This window comes from Cryptomeria japonica, chromosome 10 (assembly GCF_030272615.1).
Source record: "Cryptomeria japonica chromosome 10, Sugi_1.0, whole genome shotgun sequence".
Taxonomy (NCBI): domain Eukaryota; kingdom Viridiplantae; phylum Streptophyta; class Pinopsida; order Cupressales; family Cupressaceae; genus Cryptomeria; species Cryptomeria japonica.
In genome coordinates, this window is record NC_081414.1 from 191,603,649 (window position 1) to 191,618,178 (window position 14,530).

The window sequence follows — 14,530 nt, forward strand, 5'->3', positions numbered from 1 at the left end:
ATATAGAAAGATTTCAAGGGGAAGTAAGGGCCCTTACTGAGTCTTTTCATGGACTCACCTTTCATTTTATCTTCTAGAGGGTTACTTTGGTTATCAAGTTTAACAACAAGAAATTTTGTAGATTCCTTACTAACGGGAATACAAGACTATTTATCTTTGAGCTCGCTCATGGTTATACCTGGGGGAGAATGAATGCAGAAAGGAATTCCTTTGTCAACACCCTGGATACTCTTATGGAGGAAATTAGAGGAAATGGAGAGTTGGTTCGCCATCAAATGGTGCACTCTGCCAGAATGATGGATGATTGGAGGCTCGTTTGGATGGAAGGCTCCCTAGGCTGGGTTGCCTAGATCTAGTTCGAGGTTGTATCATGGTGGATGTTTTGTATAGTTGGATGGCTTTTTGTATATGTCTGTTTAGATGTATAGGATTGTAGTACCGGATTGGTATTTTGTATAAACCTGTGTATTAATGGACCGATCTATACATACTTACTGATGTGTATACCTAGATAGAAGGATGACATGAATTGCTGGCTATAGTTCTAACCATTTTGTAAATCAGTTTATTCTCTATAATCAATACAATTTTCTTTTATAATTTATGAATTATTTTAAATTTTAAAAAGTAAAATTAAAAAATAAATGTAATCATTTTTAATAATTTAATAATTAACAATTATAAAAATGTGATTTTTTGAAAATGGCTCTCCCGTCTCCCTCCAAGGGCTCTCTCACCTCCCTCTTTTTGAACACCTTTGGTTCTGTTGTGGATTTCTAGGGCTCTACTTTCCCCCCCTTCCTAGCGTAGGGTCCTTGGCTCCTACGATCCATGCTACTATTGTTTGGTCGACGTCCACTTTGGTGGTTGTTGATGTGCCTGGTGCTACATCCACCCCCCTGGTTCCTCGACTCTGGATCTTGTTGTAGTAAGCTCTCTGGCTTCTGGAGAAATGACCTTTCTGCCTGCTGGTAAGCGTAGCTTTTCTCATGTGTCCATATCTTCCGCCCAACCATCTAAGGGGGTCCATCCTCTCCCTTTTGTGAAATTCTCCCTTGTGGTGGTTTGCGAATAAGATGTTGTGGACAACATTGGGTTTTACTAGAGTTGTGCTTTGGTGTGCAATTTCTCTAGGCTCTGGCCTTCCCTACCAGACCTTCACCACTAGGTAAGTTACTCCGATCGGCCTTTGGTTGCTCTCAATATTGATATTTTTCCATGTGCTAAAGGATTTTTGGTTGCTTCTTTCACTTCTTCTGCTGATAGCGATTTGATTTTGAGCAAGCTTTGGGCTTGGGGAGTGAACTCCCTCTCCATCAAGCCTTGGACAACCCATTTCATCCCTCTCATTAAACCACTTAATGTGCATCCAGTTTGGGTTTGGCTCATCAATCTCCCTCTTCATTTTTGGGAGCACTCTCTCTATGAGGCGATCTGTAACTCTATTGGTCATTTCCTGAAGGTTAGTGATTTTATATCCTCAATGGAACATACTACCTTTTACTGCATTCTTGTTGATATCAATATCTTTGCTCCTCTTCTGGGTGATGTGGTTCTTATGGTGGGTGATAGGCCTTGGTCACGACTGCTGAATTTTGAAGGCCTCCCCTTTTGCTGTAGAAGATGCTTCTCTACTGGCCATCTGGCTTCGGGTTGCTCTTCTCCACAACACAAAGGTTTCTACCTAGTGGAATAATGCTAGTGCTGACCACTTAATGGTACATGTTATAGATTTTGCATCTATTGGCTCCTCCCATGGGGATGATGTTGTGCCCCCCAGTCTCCTGTTGCTCCTCTTGATGTTTTGTGGCCTTGTCTCTGGAGGCCCCCACTTCTGCTTCTCCTATCTTGTAGCCCTCCCCTTTTACTGGATTTGGTCCTGCTACTATTGTTTTGTCACAACTTGTTCCTATTGATGTTATGCAGCCCCCTACGACCTTCTTCCAGCCTTATGCTATCTCCAGTGTTGTTGACCCCGCGAGGGCCCTTCTGACAGATTTTAGCATTACCTGGTCTATGGTTGCTCGTAGGTGCAAGGGGAAATCTTCTCCCCTACCCCATATGCCCCCTCGTGGGAGTTTAGATGGCCCGTCCCCCACTTGAGTGGGCTTTGTTCCCTAGTTGGTTAGGTTCATGTGTTTGTTCCTTTTTGCCTTTGGGTTGCAGTTCTCTTCCAACATCATCTCTCTTGATGTTGCTTTTTGTTAAGGGTCAATGCCCTAGTTAACACTTCTTTTTTAATAAAAAACAATTATTAAAACTTAAAAAATATAATATTAAAGAGAAATCTCTCAAAGATCTCAGAAAATATGAAAAAACCATTGCAAGTTTTTTCAATTATATCAAAAACAAAAAAATGTAAGTATTTGTTATTTAATGAGTTAAATGAAAAGGTAAATTTATTGTTTGTTCCTCTACTCTTGTTCCTTGTTATTGCCCATCACATGTGGGATTAAAAATAAGGAGGGCAAATACAATTGTTGAAACGATAGAGTGAACAAAAAAAATTGGGCAAATAAATGTTTGAAATTCATTTGGGACTTTCTTTGCAATGAATCAACATATACATACTTGATTAAGTTCCTACTAAAAACACAATACAAACATAGTCCCTACACTTTTTGGCAAGAACTTTGCTATTTTGTAGCACTTGTTTTATTAAGAATATTAATTATCAAGAGTTTGTCAATATTATTTTTATTCAAAAGATTAAATATTTAAGGGATTTTATTTTTAAAAATATATTAAATATTTTTTTATTGTTTATATAAAAATTAAAATATAATTATATATATTGAAAAATTAATTTTCATTTATATGGAGGTTCTTGCTATCTTGTATGTTATGGAGAGAGGTTATTCTTTTGGTTGGAGTAGGATTATTTGTCAATCTAATTCACAAGTGGTGGTGAATTTGTTGAATGAGCCACGACTAGATGATGTTAGTTCGTACTTAGCTTTGGTTAGATCTTTAGAATATGTCACCTTTTCTCATATTACTAGAGTGTGGAATCTAGTGGCAGACTACTTGGCTAAATGGGCAATGGGATTATGATCAAATGTACCATTGGAATATTGTGGATATGAGACAATTGCCTATGTATTTGAGTAGTTAGTTGTGGATGATAAAATTGTGTGATGTTTTATTCTTTGTTGGGTTGTTGTCCCTTCTTTCTTTATAAATTTCTTTGAGTTTAATAAATTTTTACTCCTTTTGTGACTAAAAAAATACAATAATTTAATTATAGAATTTTTAGATATATATATTTATGATATTTATAACAATTTATATGACAATTTTAATATAAATATTTAAAATGTGACATCTTTTAAATAAATATATTCAAAATATTTACATTATTTTCACTTATATAAATTATTAATTATATTTAAATTATTATTTTTGGATAAATGAACCTTAGTTACAAAACTAAATGTATCTGCTCAAAATGCCCAAATGCAATATAGGCTTTAGTGATAATTGCATTGATAGTATTGTTTGAATTGCCTTTCATATAAATTTGGTATTTATTCATCCCATCCACAATTTTTTTGTTTGCTAAAGTCAAGATGTTCGCATTGTCAGGAAGCTCATCAAACTTTACTTTAATCCACTCAAGATCAAGAGGAACATATTATATTATATGAATTTATATAGTATATTTTATATTAAAAATCTTATACTTAAACATGTTAATTGATTATTAATTTTATAATTGAATTTAAAATATGCAATTATTATGTAATATAGAGTCTAACATTATAGTATGGTACATCATCAATTAATGAGTGTTGTGGTTCTATTTGTTTCAAAAGATTTTACTTTCCAATATCCAATACTAAATGATAAAGATTTGAAATGATAACCTCAATATATGACTATCCAATAGTATAAATTTTACATGAACTACATAAAAACTTTTAAAAAATCCCTAAAAGAATATTAACTAAACTCCTTATAGATCCTTGCATATCAACTACAAAATCAGAAACCCTTTATAAATCCTTGCACATCAACTAAAAAACAAACCATTTAGACCACAATATTTTAGAAGAATGTCCCAAAAAACAAACCATTTATGTAGTACCCCTACCCTAGTCTATTTCTAACCTTGGCTTAATCTTGATTAGTTAATCATAATATTATGTTATAGTCAGATGTTGATTAACGCATAGCTATTGATGTGGTTTTCTCACTAGTTGTATGCAGGTTATTCAGTGTACCGATTTCGTGATTTTAGTATCGGACTGACGTTTTCATTAGATTTTATAAATGTATGCATGTATGATCTTTTGTTGCAGGAGATTTCAGGTGCGAAGTCGCATGAGTGCGAGGTTCGTCTTCACCTGGGTGTGCAGGTTTGAGTGTACCTCCTTTTAATCCCTAGAGTCGGATTAGGTGGTCGTAAGACCCTAGTCGACCTTAGTCGTGCTCTAGTGAGCATCGCCAGTCGTCGTCGGTAATCCCTTCTTGCTTGGGTTTGCGAGTCGTCTGTTTGGTTGACCTTCCTCGGTTTGCGTGCCTGGTGTGTTTGGTTAATTGATTAACTAGTCCTTAGCATTATTTTGAGTGTTTATGCATTTGTGCATTGAAGATTAATGGGTTAAATTAATTTGGTTTCCATTATGCGATTTTCGTTGTTAATGAATTGCCTATGTTAAATTGGAAGTAAATCCGATTAAATGTCTGTTTTCGAATATTTAATGCATTTTATATATGCTGATGAAATGAAGTTTTATAATTTATCGCAATAGACGTAATTGCTTTCTGTTGGATTATTAAATTAGAAAGATTAAATTTGATTGATGAGAAATCGAGTGTAAATTGAAAAGCAAGTTAATTTTCTGAAATAGCTAGAATAGTATTAAATTTTGGAGTATTATTTGTAAATAAAAGTTTTAATTCCAAAATAGAGTTTTTTTTTTTGGGTCAACTCTCCCATATAACCCAATTTGGGAAATTTGGAGAGGAGGGACATTTTTTGGAGAAAATTTTTGGTGGAAAAGATTTTGGAACAAAATTGGGAGTTTTGGGAAGACTGATTCTGGATCTGGCAGGATTGGGCTCTCCTTCAGCCACTCCGGGAATGCGTATGAAGGTAGGATTTACCGCATTTGTTCTTCCTCGTGCTTATGAAAATGGTTGCTTGTTGCCAAAATCCAATCTTTTGATTGTTTCAGATTTAATTCTGGATATGAATTGGCAAAATTGGCTGTTCTTGATGAAATTTTGGTGTAAATCTCCCTTGGGTGCTCTCAATTTGAACTCTTTGTTAGAAATTAGATGCTATTGAGAATAATGGTTGAGTTATTTAGTTATTATCCATTTTACCCAAGTATGGGTTTTGTAGAAGAAACGTTCATTGTTAATCTTCAGATTGTTGGGGTTTTATTATTCCTCAGTTCTGTTATTACCCTGTTTGTGGGTGTTTGAAAACCCAGTGGTGTTTGGAAATATGGAAACGAAAACATTTATTTTATTATTGAGCTGTGCGTGTCTTTTTTTTTTATTGGCACTGAACTGTGTTTCAAAAAAAAGGGATTATAAAGAAATTTATCATTTGAATCTGTGTGTTTATTTGTTGAGGCGAACTGGGCGAGTTAAATAACAAAGATGAGCGGTGTTTTGGGGATCGGAGGCGGGGAGCGGAGCTCCACCCGCTCCGCCTCCCCTCTCCCCTGCTCGCCCCTTACTCCTCGTCCCCCGCGCGCGTTCTTTCATTTTTTTTTCCCCTCTCATTGTTGTGTAAGCCCATGCCGCGGCACACTACGGTGGCCGCAGGGCCGCGGTGGCCGCAGGGCGCCGCGGACCTGCGGGCACCGCAGTGGCGCCGCCCGCAGGGGCTTCCCTGTGGATTAGCATTGGACGGCGGCTGGGGTTAGGGCATGGCCCGCCCAGCTTGCCTCCATCCTCTTTTCTTTAAAAATGCATTTTTTTTTGATAAGGGAAGAACATAGTTTCTTTTTTTTTTACGCGTCTTGGTTAAATGTAGATTATAAAATCGTTTTTATTTTTTTTAATGCATGTTTTTTTAGTATTTAAAAAAAAAATGCATATGATAATATATCTGTTTAATAAGAGTATTTTTAATGCTAAGTTTTAGCTAATTTCTTAATTAGGATTATGGTGGCAAAAAAATGGTAAATGTTAAATGGGTATTGTTTAATTCTATAATGGGGTTTATAGATTAAGCATTATTCAACTCCATTTCGTGTCTTATGCCCCTTCCCTGATTAAGTCCTGAAACTGTTAACTTCGTATCTACATATCATGGATTATTTTCTGATTGATCTTGTTCTAGTAAAATTATACCCTTCCTTCTAGCTGATTAGGGAAGATGGCTAATTGATGTAGTATTGTTTAAAATAATAGAGAATAATATGTTATTGGAAACCGTTGGAATACGATGTAAATTCTACTTAATGATGTTTTGTTGAAGATTAAATGTCTTATTCAGTTGATTAATGGTTGTCTGATTTTATTAATGTAAATTTGGTTTAAAAAAACTCTATACGGCTTAATTTGCCTGTTCGATGCTTTGAACCTTAAGAGTTAGAAAACCAAGAACAACTTATTCCCAGTTGAGGTAGATAACTGTAATCTGATTTGGATCTTGTAGAAAACTTGATCGATTTTAATGTTTAAATCAATTTGAGAAATATTGTCATTTCTGATTATTGCTTTGCGAGTTTAATTTCTGTAATCGCCCTTAATTATGAAATGGCATGTTTTGCTTTGTTTAGTAGGACCCTATCGTACGGAGGATTTGGTGTTCCTGTTTCAGTCCTCGAATTTTGAGTTGTCTATGGATTGTGATGTTGACTTAGTTGGTTATATCCTCTTTGTGTGAGTCGAATGATGATTCATGGTTGACCTTAGTTGTCAGGTCTCTAGTTAGAGTACCGTCAGTATGTGTTCACCCTTGAGTCGTGTTTGACCAGATGATTGTTCTTCTTCTTGAACTCCGTTCGTCTGACCCTGTGTATTCCCTGGTTGGAGATCGTCTGAGTTAGTCTAGTGTCGTATGGGAAAGTGGCTTTCGATTGGGGGCCGCGCCCAAAGTGGCTGCTGGGTAACCCATCGAAAGTGAGTCTAATAAGTGATAACCTAAGTAGATTAGAAAATAATCTCTAAATAAGATAATTGTGCCTCACACATGGGATGAATGCTATCATAGATTCGGCATGCTGTGAGAAGGCTTGAAATGGCAAACCATCTTCCTTGTCTTCACGAGAGGATGTGTGGGTCCACATGAGGCTTGGATGGGCCGGAAGTTCGGATTAGGTTGCCAGGGTTACCAGTGTATGGGCCGGGACCTATGAAGACTTGCCATGGTATCCATACCAGGTTGTGTGATGACACTTGTCCCTACGTCCACTAGTGTGTGTCGTTTGTCCTGTTAGGAGTACCTTTGTGAGTCGTCCTTTTGTCTCTGCCCTTGTGAGTGTCGGTTTCATATTAGACCCTTGGGCGGTGATGGCTCAGTGTTATGGATGCTCTCTTGGACCTCTTGTTTTAGCTTTGATTATGTCAGCTGGATCCTATTTTTTTTTAAGGATCGTTTATGTATTATTGACCGTCGTGGTCGTTGTATATTGCTTATGTATCGCCTTGATGGCTGGATTGTATGGTGTAACCTCTTGTACTCTTAACCCGTTATTATTTATCAGAGGGGGTCTTGCAGTTGAGCAGACCCGGAGATGTAGCCCTTTAGGGGTGAACTCCGAGATCATTATGGTGTTATGTGGTGTATTCTCTCATGTTTCCTTTATTCAGCTTTATCATGTATGTTTAGCTTATGTTAGAATGGTTAAGTGGATAAATCGAAATTAACTTTAAATGCTTATATTCAATTCTATCTTGAATGCCATGTTGTTCGAATGCATAATTGGTTGGGATGCGATTTATCGTAAATGTATGTGTGTAATCGTCCTTTAAATGCATTAAGTTGGAATATGGAAAGAATGTAACTTAGAGTAATGAATTATACTCAGTTGATGTTAAGTAATTTAATATGCTTGGAAAGATCTTTTATGTTATGATGAAATCCTAGTGTATTAGAAAATGTAGATGTATGGTTTGTAATTTTAAATGAAAGGCTTGAATGAGAATCATGAATGGACCTTAATGAGGAATTCTTGCTTGTGATTTATATTTCCATCTTTGAAAGAAATTATCCTGATTGTGAATTATCTCGTTATTAAGATATTCAGCTTAATGGATTAATTGTGTGAGCTAAGTGTATTGTGAAAATTTAAGTAATCTCGTTGGGAAACTCTTTAGGAGTTAGTTGAAGTCTTCCGCTATGTAATCTGAATCTTGTTATCTTGTTGCATCTTATGTGTTGTAAAAAAAAAAAAAAATTTGCACTCTATTCTTGTTATTTTGGCTTATCCCTTCGGGGTTTCCTGGCGGGGCATTACATTTGGTATCAGAGCCCATGTTGCAAACATTGGGATCTCTGGTGTCGCGTGTGCCCTCTATTTGTGTGAGGTGTATCGACCTTATGTGTATGCTTGTCCTCCTTTTGCATGTGAGTGATTGAGCAGATCTTGACTGGTGTGTAACATGTGTGTTCACACCTTGTTTTCGCCTTCTTGATGTTGGTATTTGAGTGTTTATATGTGCATTATGTGCTTATTGATGTCTTGGTCTATGATTACTCTGATTCTGAAAGAGAGTCGTATGTACCTTCCCTTATTGAGTGTTGTACTCTTTAGACTAACCCATTGGGTCGGTCCGTGCTTGTCTTGAATCTGAAAGTGCATATTGTGTTGTTAAAGATTATGATCTAGCCTAATGTTGTCCACGTGAAGGACTAGTATGGCAATTATTGAATGCTTATTTTGTAGGAAATTAAATGATCATCGCCATTCCTCTCTCTCTTTCTGGAAATTAAAATGATTAGGATATGTGTAACTATCTTTGATTTGAGTTTCTTGTTTGCAAGAGAAAAGGGTGTGACTCCTTGAACCCTTGTGTGAGCCTTATGACGCTTATGTTTTTAGATTATTAAGGGCTATGGGTTTAAAAAAAAAATTTATATTGGTGAATGGGAGAAAAATTGCATGTGTATGTTTAAAGAATTCTCCATGTGTATGTTGTAGGAGTAGCATGATTAAATTCTACATTAGTAAGGTGCGTTTTTATGCGAATAGATGAATTATGTGAAACTGCTTGGTTGTAGAAGTGTTAAAAAAGAGCATATTATTGTAGCTTTGAGAGAGTATTAATGTGTTTTCCGAAAGATTGTTTTCTGTGTTTCATTTAACCAGTTGATTGAAGATTTAGTTTAGCAAATGCTCCATTGAACTCGCTTTTGGGTATGTGGAATTACCTTAATGTGTTTAGAAATTGCGAATGAAAAGCTTGTTTGATGTGCATGCATTAATATGTTTTATTTGGTTAATAGCTCCTTGCTTATCTTTGATCGTAATGTGATTGCTAATCGGTTGCAATTATGACTTGTGTCTATATTGCATTATTATTATTAAGTGAGTGTTCTTATGAGGTCTTGCATTATCGAAAAGATTGCCTCTCTTGATCTCTGTTTTGTTTGTAATCTAGAACCTCCTGTTGCGACCATAATTATTGAAAGTGTTTTGTTAGGCTGATTGTCATCCTTCTAAACGGTAGCGAAATGAAAACCGTGTAATTGAAATGATAGGCTTGTAGTGAGAAATTTAATATTATAGCGTGATCTTGATTGATCTTGCGTTTTGTAGGAAATGGTTTGGTTATCAAACTCTCTTTCCCTTCTCTTTGCCTAATCATAAGATTTTTTTTTTTTGGAATGATATTAAAGAGTGCATTGATTAAAATAGAATGTTATAAAACATGTGAAATCGTATGTTGCTTTTGGCTTCATAGTGATAGGTGAGAGTCTTAAGCTTTAGAAATGTATTTGCTTAGCTAGTAATTTAATTATGAATGCTTAGTGAGATTCGAGAAAGCTATAGGAATGATGTTAATTCCTTATATAATTGTGAATTGTTAATAATTTCAGTACTTGAATCTAGAGTAAACTTGATCCAGTTAATTATGTAAAAAGCGTAATTGGTATCTTCCTTGTATAGATGTTAGCGTACTGAAAAGTACTCCCCGTAATGTGACTAAACCAGTGCTGGTGTAATTGTGTGTATTGTAAGAAACCAGTGCGTATTCTATGTGCCCATGGATTGGTGAAGTAATCAACCATGGAGGATAGGTTTTTTATGAGTATGGGAAACCATACTATTTATGTGATGTTGCTTATTTGTTTCCCTGCTGAGTACCAAACCTCGGGTTGTGGGTAACTCGGTATGTTAAGGGGTAGTATTCGAAGCGACCGTTCCTTGAATAGTATGGATTGGCGTACGAGTAATGTCGGCGCGAAGCGACTTTAGCTTCTCTACTTCGAGGAATGATATAGTTGTACTACTAAACTGTATCAAGGTGTACTCAATACTTTCCCTTTGATGAATCTATTTATAGGTTTATGTGTGTCAGCCTATTCTCTTCCTTATCTGAGCATTTTGTATGGTGATTCTTGTATATCATGATGGTATTATTTGGAGGATCCTTTGCCTTGTCTTCATGAAAGGTAGGTTTATTCGCATGTGCTACCAGTTAGTATGGTTGGTGGGCGTGTGGGTGGACCGAGTCATGTATACCTCTGACTTACGGCGAGTATCCTTCTAGATACGTCGCTATGCGGGATGTGACCTGCGCGTGCTTTTCCGCGAGGTGCACTACCATGCGGGATACGTCCATTGTGTGTTTTTTTCCACTTGGGGTATTGCCATGCCACGTGACGACGTGATGCGGGGTGATGTCGAGGTGCACACCGCCATGCCATGTGGATAGTGTGACTATGTCGCACCACATGATGAGCTACTGCAATAGCTAGTCAGTTGTTCCTTCCTTCCTCGTTGGTGGCTAGATGCTAGTCACACAGTGCTGTTATGTGCAGTTGTGATATTCTTTATATTTCCTTGGGGATCAGCAATTTATTTTTCTTTGATTGTGAAGGTTTAGCCACGATCTTGTGATCTTTTGCACTTTGATTTGGTGTTGAAATTCCGGATTATTTTCTTACCTTATTGTTGGAATTGATGATTTATTATCTTTATTCATCTGTATTTTGGTGGCTGAACTGGTTTATCCTTATTGTTTTCGGATGCTGGTCTTGTGTCGAGATGTGAAATTCCTCTCCAAGGATGTATGATACGGAATTGGTAGAGTGTGTGCGAGGAAGTTGTTGTAGGGAACCGTGAGGATAGGGGGTATGTGAGGCTGTGACGCAGCTAGTACCCACTACCTACCTATGTGTGGTGACTATCTCTTGGAGGCTAACCACCTTGTACAACAAGGGATATTCACAAAGGTCTTGTATGGAAGGTAGCACCGCTATGGTGTGCCTAGCACCATCAAGCCTTTGAGTGAGATATTGGATATTTTTGATCATATTGTTGTTCTGGGATCAGGAATTGAGATGCTGATCGTGCATGTTATCCTTGACCGAGCATTAGACATGCTCACATGTGGCCTTTTCTGTTATGCATTCCAGTTATGTGGATGGTTATTATTTGTATCTTGGAGTAAATTGTGTTAACTTGTCACTATGTTATGGGACATAGTCTTTGGAAAGGTTTTCTTATGCCTGGCAAGTGTAACAATGGAGTTATTTATGTTGCTCTTATTTCATGAAGGTTAATTTGGCCGTAGAAATTGATGTTTTGAGTTAGTACTATTTGATTAAATTTTATGATTAAGATGGATTGGTAAAGGAAAATTGATCTTATGGCATATTTTCTGGTCATGTTTGATAGATGATTATGGTAATTGTTGTTTACCTCTTAGTAATGCTTTAATTTGGTGTAATGAAAGGAAGAAAATTCTTGTTTTTTTTTTGCTATGATGGTGGATAATTCCTAGAATATTTTAAGGAATGTATGGTTTTAGATGTATCTTGCCAATGGATAATGGCGTTTGTAAAGGATTTTGCAATTATATTTCATTTATTTATGGGAAGTTTTCTATCTGCAATTTGATCTTTGTTGAATGAGTTTCAGGGCTGATGCGTACGACATGTTCTTCATCTAGCCTTACGACTTCCAGGAGTAAGTCGGAACCTAGGGGGGGAGAATGTAGTACCCCTACCCTAGTCTATTTCTAACCTTGGCTTAATCTTGATTAGTTAATCATAATATTATGTTATAGTCAGATGTTGATTAACGCATAGCTATTGATGTGGTTTTCTCACTAGTTGTATGCAGGTTATTCAGTGTACCGATTTCGTGATTTTAGTATCGGACTGACGTTTTCATTAGATTTTATAAATGTATGCATGTATGATCTTTTGTTGCAGGAGATTTCAGGTGCGAAGTCGCATGAGTGCGAGGTTCGTCTTCACCTGGGTGTGCAGGTTTGAGTGTACCTCCTTTTAATCCCTAGAGTCGGATTAGGTGGTCGTAAGACCCTAGTCGACCTTAGTCGTGCTCTAGTGAGCATCGCCAGTCGTCATCGATAATCCCTTCTTGCTTGGGTTTGCGAGTCGTCTGTTTGGTTGACCTTCCTCGGTTTGCGTGCCTGGTGTTTGGTTAATTGATTAACTAGTCCTTAGCATTATTTTGAGTGTTTATGCATTTGTGCATTGAAGATTAATGGGTTAAATTAATTTGGTTTCCGTTATGCGATTTTCGTTGTTAATGAATTGCCTATGTTAAATTGGAAGTAAATCCGATTAAATGTCTGTTTTCGAATATTTAATGCATTTTATATATGCTGATGAAATGAAGTTTTATAATTTATCGCAATAGACGTAATTGCTTTCTGTTGGATTATTAAATTAGAAAGATTAAATTTGATTGATGAGAAATCGAGTGTAAATTGAAAAGCAAGTTAATTTTCTGAAATAGCTAGAATAGTATTAAATTTTGGAGTATTATTTGTAAATAAAAGTTTTAATTCCAAAATAGAGTTTTTTTTTTTGGGTCAACTCTCCCATATAACCCAATTTGGGAAATTTGGAGAGGAGGGACATTTTTTGGAGAAAATTTTTGGTGGAAAAGATTTTGGAACCAAATTGGGAGTTTTGGGAAGACTGATTCTGGATCTGGCAGGATTGGGCTCTCCTTCAGCCACTCCGGGAATGCGTATGAAGGTAGGATTTACCGCATTTGTTCTTCCTCGTGCTTATGAAAATGGTTGCTTGTTGCCAAAATCCAATCTTTTGATTGTTTCAGATTTAATTCTGGATATGAATTGGCAAAATTGGCTGTTCTTGATGAAATTTTGGTGTAAATCTCCCTTGGGTGCTCTCAATTTGAACTCTTTGTTAGAAATTAGATGCTATTGAGAATAATGGTTGAGTTATTTAGTTATTATCCATTTTACCCAAGTATGGGTTTTGTAGAAGAAACGTTCATTGTTAATCTTCAGATTGTTGGGGTTTTATTATTCCTCAGTTCTGTTATTACCCTGTTTGTGGGTGTTTGAAAACCCAGTGGTGTTTGGAAATATGGAAATGAAAACATTTATTTTATTATTGAGCTGTGCGTGTCTTTTTTTTTTATTGGCACTGAACTGTGTTTCAAAAAAAAGGGATTATAAAGAAATTTATCATTTGAATCTGTGTGTTTATTTGTTGAGGCGAACTGGGCGAGTTAAATAACAAAGATGAGCGGTGTTTTGGGGATCGGAGGCGGGGAGCGGAGCTCCACCCGCTCCGCCTACCCTCTCCCCTGCTCGCCCCTTACTCCTCGTCCCTCGCGCGCGTTCTTTCATTTTTTTTTCCCCTCTCGCTGTTGTGTAAGCCCATGCCACGGCACACTGCGGCGGCCGCAGGGCCGCGGTGGCCGCAGGGCGCCGCGGACCTGCGGGCACCGTAGTGGCGCCGCCCGCAGGGGCTTCCCTGTGGATTAGCGTTGGACGGCGGCTGGGGTTAGGGCATGGCCCGCCCAGCTCGCCTCCATCCTCTTTTCTTTAAAAATGCATTTTTTTTTGATAAGGGAAGAACATAGTTTCTTTTTTTTTTACGCGTCTTGGTTAAATGTAGATTATAAAATCGTTTTTATTTTTTTTAATGCATGTTTTTTTAGTATTTAAAAAAAAAATGCATATGATAATATATCTGTTTAATAAGAGTATTTTTAATGCTAAGTTTTAGCTAATTTCTTAATTAGGATTATGGTGGCAAAAAAATGGTAAATGTTAAATGGGTATTGTTTAATTCTATAATGGGGTTTATAGATTAAGCATTATTCAACTCCATTTCGTGTCTTATGCCCCTTCCCTGATTAAGTCCTGAAACTGTTAACTTCGTATCTACATATCATGGATTATTTTCTGATTGATCTTGTTCTAGTAAAATTATACCCTTCCTTCTAGCTAATTAGGGAAGATGGCTAATTGATGTAGTATTGTTTAAAATAATAGAGAATAATATGTTATTGGAAACCGTTGGAATACGATGTAAATTCTACTTAATGATGTTTTGTTGAAGATTAAATGTCTTATTCAGTTGATTAATGGTTGTCTGATTTTATTA